At 39.2% G+C, this 8270-nt stretch overlaps 2 non-coding genes across 2 annotated transcripts; both read right to left on the reverse strand.

The window, feature by feature from the left end:
* Positions 1 to 431: 431 nt before the first annotated feature.
* Positions 432 to 550, reverse strand: LOC124608557. Its single transcript, XR_006979180.1, has one exon. It is a non-coding gene; the product is annotated as a U5 spliceosomal RNA (small nuclear RNA).
* Positions 551 to 2564: 2014 nt separating this feature from the next.
* On the reverse strand, positions 2565 to 2772 carry LOC124608410. The gene has a single exon (XR_006979054.1). It is a non-coding gene; the product is annotated as a small nucleolar RNA U3 (small nucleolar RNA).
* Positions 2773 to 8270: the final 5498 nt, after the last annotated feature.

Below are 8270 nucleotides of genomic sequence, written 5' to 3' on the forward strand. Positions count from 1 at the left end.
TCAGTTTCTTTTTTTCACAGTTCAGTATCCCTTCTTCCTGTTTTCATGCTTGATCTGTGTTCAGTTTTTGACAGGCTATCCACTGGACCATCCTACCACAAAGTCTAAGGAGGCTGTGGTGGCGCGTTTCCCTTGTCAAATGGCTCTGAGCACTATGCGACTTAACGTCTGAGGTCATCAGTCGCCTAGAACTTAGAACCAATTAAACCTAAGGACATCACACACATCCATGCCCGAGGCAGGATTCGAACCTGCGACCGAAAGTAGCTCGGTTCCAGACTGTAGCGCCCAGAACCGCACGGCCACGCCGGCCGGCCGCGTTTCCCTTGTCGTTTAATATCGGGCAACTGTTATGAGATAATGTTATTGCCTTACAATTCTTTGACGCTGATAATTAAAGTAGAGAAGCAATACGTTTGAATTATACTGGTGGCTCAGCAAAAGCCGAGCACTACAAAAAATTAGTTATAGACTCATTTAGTGTTCCCCTCCACGGAAATCTTTAGTAAAAGGCGAAAGATTTATTCGTCTTGAAGGGAAACAAGAGTAACACTCAAGGGCACTTCTGCTCTATTTGAGACTTTCCATCGCATCCTTTTTTAACAAGAACACACCAAGTAAATACAATTTTCTGGCATATCTCACCGTAAATCAAGAATTAATTGCTATTGTCTTGGTAAATACATCCTAATTTATAGGAATATTAAGACGTGTGATTACAAACGAAAGCTGTTTCATAAATAAGGACCACTTCTTGCCTCGGCGAGTTGCTGGCTGCCCATTCCCTACTTTCCCTGCGTGGCAAGAGATGGCAGCACAAAACATGGCGCGTCTCTCTCTTTCTCTCTCTCTCTCTCTCTCTCAACTACTGTTTGCAGCTGCGATAGCGTGCGCGAGGCTCCGCGGGGAGCGGGTAAACAGTCTTCTCGCTCTCTTTGTATGATGCACACATCAAGCCAACAGCTTTTCAAGAAGCGGGTCCCAGTTATATACTGTAAGGCGAAAGACTTTTTTTTCCCTTCAGTATTCCAATCTCCTTCACAAGAGCATGGAAAAAAGTATGATTCCACTACATTAAAGCATGCTATCTGAAACTAGTGGTGAGTCAAAAACTTAATGGTTTGTTTCAGATGCCTGGTACACCACATTAAACTGCCTCTGATGCTTATACCAGTTACACTGTGATGACACATGCAACTGAATAGGGATTCTTAAAATTATGTATAGGAGAATAAGACTGGTACATTACACACGCACATCGCTGTTTGTTTGCAGAATAACGACTGGAAGTTAAGCATAACACACATTTGTGTGGGTGTGTGACAGACTGATCTGCAGAGCAGCCCGAGGCTTACTAGATTTGGTTGAAAGTGAATTACCTGCGAATTGGCGAAGCTAACGAATGTGAACGGCAAATAAAGGTTGTGATAACTTATTTACGTGTAGCGTATTTAGTATTTACGTTCGTGACATAATTAGGTCTAAATACAGTCTGCTACACACCAGTAACACACTTTTCGTCATAAAACTAAAACAATGAAGTACAGAAAATATATATTTGATAATGAGTAAGTCTCCGATGAGAGTTTTGATGCATATCATGTTCATACGTTGCACATAAAGCGCAAGTGGACGGAGGAAGAAAGGGGTGCGGCGTTCACTTTAACCTTATTTCGTCCGTTTTTCCGCCGTTGCTATTGTTGCTACGCATGCAAAGGCAAATTCTCATTTAATATTACAACAGTGTGAGCCTAGTTGCATTAACAAACTGCGCTTTATACGTAGAAAAAGATCGAGATACACTGTAATGAATAACTGAGTAAGTTTAACGGTCATATGACCTGCAGGTATCGTATCTAAATTACGTGTGCCGAAACAAGCATATCATCCAAATTCAACAATTTTCGAATATGAAGAACCCATCAGTTTTTTTCCTAAATAAACCTGTCGCCTTTAGGAGTTCTGCTATAAATAAATCACTGTCAATCAACCAAAACGTCATAGGCACATTCATCGGCTTCCTGTTTTGAGATTTCCTAGATCACTTCGGGCAAATGCGATGGTTCCTTCATCGAGGCCACAGCCCGTCCTGCGTATGTCTATATTTTGGGTTCTTGGTTTTAGAAATCTCTGTTTGGGGTCGGCCATTTAAGTGATGGCAGACCTAAGTTTGTCCACTGGGCATTACTATGAACCAGTACAACAACAAAGTCGACGGGGATTATTTTCTATACACTGTTAACAAACCTCATTTAAAAATTATTTGTTGATATCCCCGCGAATCAATAAAGAAATATTTGGATAATCAGAACACTTAGTCCCTTGGCTATTCATATTAATGAAGGATAGTGATAACCTAATTCGATATTTATTCCTGCGGTCGTTATTCAGGTAAACCACCTGAAATTGTTTAGCCCTTCACCTTCACAAAGAAGAAAGTTTAGCGCAGCTCCGCTTCTTAGTTCAACCACCTACGTTAGCTAGCATTCCAACACTTGTGATTGTGAACAAATCACTTCAAGTAGAACAAATTGAGAACTACGCTTCATTATTAATAAAATAAAACCACTCGGAAAGCACCATTCCCTTCCCACGCCCCGTAAGGCATGGTGAACGATCATCGATTGCAGATGAGATCCTACGAATCCCATTCTGCATGCCTCACGCTCAGGGAAGGCGCTACCACTCATCATCGTGGTTGCGTCTACTCCAGTATTGAACTAGAGAGAGTTGAAGACATACTACAGAAATGATCCTGTGAAGTATGATCTTAACCTCCAAGGCCCCTTCTCTGATACTTATGAACACCGCGGGAGTACATCACTGTCGAGAACAATCAACGCTACTGATTCAAGAGTCAAGTTGGCTCAAAAACTTCTCTATTAACTCGTTTTACCTTAACTGAAGATGCGCAATCCGTGCTTTCTAACAGCATCTTTAAGCTGTATTCCATATCAAACGCAGAAAATGTTCTCATGGATGCTGACACAAATGCAGCGGGGTTCTCCGTAGTTCAGCGCGTCACGTTAGATGGCTCGTTTGTCAGTAGGGCAAGGTCCACACTTCACAGGCATATCTGCGTGTTCACAGTGTGGAGGTTATCTTTCTAAAGTTCTACATCAAGAGCGTAAATAAATTAGTCTGATTACTGGGTTATATTCGTGCGTGGGCATATTTTACAAATACCCGTTATTAATAGCATATGGTTGGACATTATACTTAACATTTTTTTCATTATTCGCATCTCGAAAGTGTTAAATTCATTAGAATTACATTTGCGATTTATGTAAACATGTTTGATCACACTCGCCTTGTGCGTCAATTCCTTATTTTGCTGTACCGAAGCTTCATTGCTCGGAGATTTGTTTTCTTTCAAACTTGATTATCCTGCCAACATCTGACCTGCTGCATAATTGCTGTAGAAATTTCCACGAAGTGCGAGTGGCTATGTACATGCTTGAGGTGTGTTCTGCATCCAACGGTATTTCACTTAAATTTGGTGTTATGACCGCGTCTTGTGCTCACCAAAAAGAATGTATTTTGAAGTAGCAATGAGTAAGCTGCTCATTTCATTACTGAAAACCACACACACACATTGTAATTAACGAACATTTCTCTTATATAATAATAATGGGTATATCTGAATCAACTTTTCAAGTTAGTAGATATTTTGTGAGGCTTAGTTACTCTGTTTACAAACTGGGCAGGCGTTCCCATGTAAATGTGATGGCATTTCTTGTCTATCGTGAATAGTTAGTCCTACTGTAAATATAGTATTAAAGTTAATTGTTTATGTCATCAAATCATAAACACAGACATACTACACATTATATGGGGCAAAACAGTAAGCTGCAAACAAGATTTAAAATACATTTACAATATCAGTCATTTTCCTTGGAGAAGGGCTTCGATTAAGATTACACGTAACAATTTAGCATGCATAACGAGCATTTTCTTACAATTGATGCAAGTGGTAATGGCATTATTGCCAAGTTGTCTGTTACAGTACTTACAGTTTACACAGCTCCAGCAAGGAACTTTGTATTTTTATGAATAAATTAGAGTATCTTTTGGCTATTTTTTTTACTAAAACCAGAAATTTAATAGTTAGAGTACTTCCATGCTAATTTTTAATGGATTACGAATGTAACACTTGACCTACCATTTGAATTCTTACAATGTGGCTGCTAGGGTTAACTTCCCCACTAGAGTTGCAGAAAATTAAATCAATCTTACAGAAAAAGTTTCCCCCAAGTGAAATTCCCTGACTTCCAGACAAGTTTTATCATTTTTTCCTGACCAATTTTCAGATCTCAAGGGTAAGTAAAGACATAAATTGACAAAAAAATTTAAGGACTTCTTTATTTGTATGTGTGTGAGCAAAAATCTTAAGTACTAAATCCACATTTTTTGTAATGAACTGTTTTTAGATGGAGAAAGCAGGCCAGATGGTATATGTGTTTCATTAAGATCACTGATGTTATTTTATTTCAATAAAGCAAAACACATTTGGTGACAAAAATACGCTTTTCATTGGAGTCACAATTCAGATTTAAAATACCCTCATTGATTTCGGAAACAGCCTCAGAAAAAAATTAGCCTCTTGAAAGAAGTGTATAAGGCAGGGAAGAGTTGTGTGAACGAACATTATAGATGACCACCAATAAAATGTTGGTTCTACTATGTTTGTTATTGTCTGGTATTACCCATTGTGTTATGTCTTATTTTACAGGTATTTTGAGGTTTTTCTTTCAAAAAATATGTGAGTACATAGCATACAGACTACCTGTAACTGCCACAATTTTCTTCTTAATATCGCCCATACTTTCTAATATAGAAACGACTTCCAAAGTGTCAAAATGTACTAGAATAAATAAAATCTCTATAAAACACCACAATGTACTTGCAGCGAGACAGTCGCAATTCCTAAAATCCATCGCCCATGGTCTCTGGCCTGCAGAGGAGTCCTGGGTCCACGGATAAACCACAAAAATCTACCGCCTTACGCCAACAACAAACAGACCTAGTCTGCAGGCAGATCTATGAGGCAAGATCCGATGGGCAGGGCCTGTACTTTAGTGGGAAATGATAGGCTTCAGATCGGCACACCCAATCCGTTGGAGATACCCACAGAAATGGCCTGCAGTTTTGGCCTGTAATGGAAGTCTACTCATGTGACCAGCTATTCACATGTCATAGTCACCATGCTGATGAAATGAGAAGGGGAAAGAGAAGTGGGAAGTGATAAGTTATAGAAGAAGAAGGAATAGGACTTCCTCAGGCAGTATTATTATGAATGTGGAAAATAGATTTGATCTGTTGTCACAGTTGTAAACCGATGATCCACAAGCAGTCACAGGAATAAACAGGACACAACAAACTTTCAAAAACGTGTTTGAAAAGTAAGAAGTCGGAATAAGTTGTGATGGAAGAGAAGAAGATGATGATGATGAAGAAGAAGAAGAAGAAGAAGAAATGTTTGTTGCTTGGTAGTTCACATGGTAGTGGTGTTGGCCAACTGTTGCAGGATGAACTAGGGTCAGGTTACAAGTTTGTTTTTCTTTTTTTTTTTTTTTTTTTTTTTTTTTTTTTTTTTTTTTTTTTTTTTTTTTTTTTAAACCTAGTGCAAATCTGGGACAGGTGATAGAGGATGTAGGTTCACTTTGCATAGACTTCACACAAAGAAAGACACTGTGGCAATAGTGGGTGGGGCAGGCAACAACATAGACAGGAACCCTAATTATTCAATTTAGAGTGAACTGGTAAGGACATCTTCAGCAATGAGACATACTGGTGTTGGCTTGTGTCTGTCATGAGGCACCATGATCAGCCTCATTTAAACTCTTCTGTTAGGAGAGTTAATATAGAGGTGGAAAGGCTGCTTGGATCAGTTACGGGGTCTCATATCAGTGTGGCTCCTGTTGACTCCATCAGTAGGTGGGACTATACTAGGCATGGCCTTCACCTCAACTGGAAAGGGAAGGGAAAACTGTCTGGGCTAATAGCAAATAACTTAAAGGGGGCACTATCACAAGTCGTAAAGTACCAGTTGCTACAAGTGACAGAACAGCAGTATTTTTGGGGTAGGGAGGGCAGAAACTAAAGATGTTCAGAGACAGGCTGAAAATGACTTTGACATTCACACACACAAACACACCAGCAGTGTGGTTTCAGTTGCCCGGAATTGCGTTTTTGTGTGTGTGTGTGTGTGTGTGTGTGTGTGTGTGTGTGTGTGTGTGCGCATGTGCGTCTATTGTTGACAAAGGGCTTAATGGCCGGAAGCTTTATTTATTTGTGAAAGTCTTCTTGTTGTGCCTATCTGCAACTCAGCATCTCCGATATATAGTGAGAAGCAACTTTCCTTTCATAATATTGTTACATTCCATCCTGGATTTTCCATTGTTTGATATTTGTGTAATCAATTTCTTATCAGTGGAACATTTCCAAACTAGCTAAAATATGCTGAAGTTAAGCCCCTCTACAAGAAGGGGAATAAAGAGATACCATCAAACTACTGACTAATTTCACTTTTTCTAGATTTTTCAAAAATATTTGGAAAAGTTGTGTTCAAGCATCTCTTTAAGCTTCTGACTGCAAATACTATATTGCCCAAGTCACAGTTTGGGTTTCTTAAGGGTTCTGACAGAGAGAAAACTGTTTACACTTACATGTACTTAATTCATTAGGTAATAAATTAGCGACTACTGGCATTTTCTGTGACCTGTCAAAAGCCTCTGACTGTGTGGCATGCACATCGAAGAGGTTGACAGTTGAAAGCGTTAATTTTCTGGGATTGCAACTCGATAATAAATTCAGTTAGGAAAAGCATACCACAGAATTGCTGAAGCACCTAAAAAAGTCTGTATTTTCAGTAAGAATGTTGTCAGATGTAGGAAATACAAATATAAAAAAAAAACTTCCATACTTTTCTTACTTTCGTTCTATTCTGTCACACAATGCAAAAGCTTGTAACAAGAACCATTTGTGGCGTAAATTCGAGAACATCAAGGAGAAACCTGTTCAAGGAACTTTGTATTCTAAGCATTACTTCTCAGTATATTTCTTCCTTAATGAAATTTGTTGCAAGTAATATATCTATATTTCCAACCAATAGCTCAATACATAGTATCAGTACCAGAAGAACAATCTACATGAAGACCTAGGTGTCCAATATTAAGGAACACATGTTTTCAATAAACTGCCAGCAACCATTAAAAATTTTGTTTCTGATAAAGCATAGTTTAAACAGAGTTTGAAAGATTTTCTGATTGGCAACTCCTTCTACTCTATAGATGAATATCTTAACAGGGACTGTTAGACCAGCTTAAGTAAAAATATCTGTTAAGATTTCAGTTTTGACAGCACTTGGTCACAACAGTCAAGATTAGATATTTTGTGTGTGACAAATTTATTGAAAGTACATAACAATGTTTCAATAACTGTATTAATTCTGTAAATATTAGCAGTTCCAGTTTACTGTAATGAATTCACCTATTTTGACAATCTCCTGACAAATGATGAGGGTTGTAAGTATTATATTCAAATGTTTTAGGTTTTTTATGTTATACTTTCTGACATGTTCCACACCCATGAGAATGATCTCATTTTTGGGTCTATGGAACTAAAACTGAACCAAATCTAAACTGTGATGATCAATCCATGCAACAGATAACTTGTGCAAATACTCTGAGAAGCAATATTAATGAGGATAGGTAGCAACTCATCGTAAAGAGGATTGCTGAGCTGCAGAAAGGCACATAGGAAAGACAATCACACTCAAGCAACTAAATTTTTGGCCACAGCCTTTGGTAGAAAATGAGAGCACACACAAATTGACACTATCACTCAGACCACCTAACACACACACAACCTCCATTTCCAACTGCTGTGTCAACAGTCTCTGAGAATCAGATCCAAACAAATGACTACTCACACCTCCCTGCCCCTCATTGACAGCTGCTAGGCTAGCAGCACGAACTGGTGGCAGCACTGACTCAGGCTGAGGGGAGTGGTAGAAAGGGAAGAAACAGTAAGAATGAGGGAGTAGTGGTTCAAATGGTTCAAATGGCTCTGAGCACTATGGGACTCAACTGCTGAGGTCATTAGTCCCCTAGAACTTAGAACTAGTTAAACCTAACTAACCTAAGGACACCACAAACATCCATGCCCGAGGCAGGATTCGAACCTGCGACCGTAGCGGTCTTGCGGTTCCAGACTGCAGCGCCTTTAACCGCACGGCCACTTCTGCCGGCTGAGGGAGTAGTGAAGTG

Source organism: Schistocerca americana, chromosome 3 (assembly GCF_021461395.2).
Source record: "Schistocerca americana isolate TAMUIC-IGC-003095 chromosome 3, iqSchAmer2.1, whole genome shotgun sequence".
In the NCBI taxonomy this organism is placed as follows: domain Eukaryota; kingdom Metazoa; phylum Arthropoda; class Insecta; order Orthoptera; family Acrididae; genus Schistocerca; species Schistocerca americana.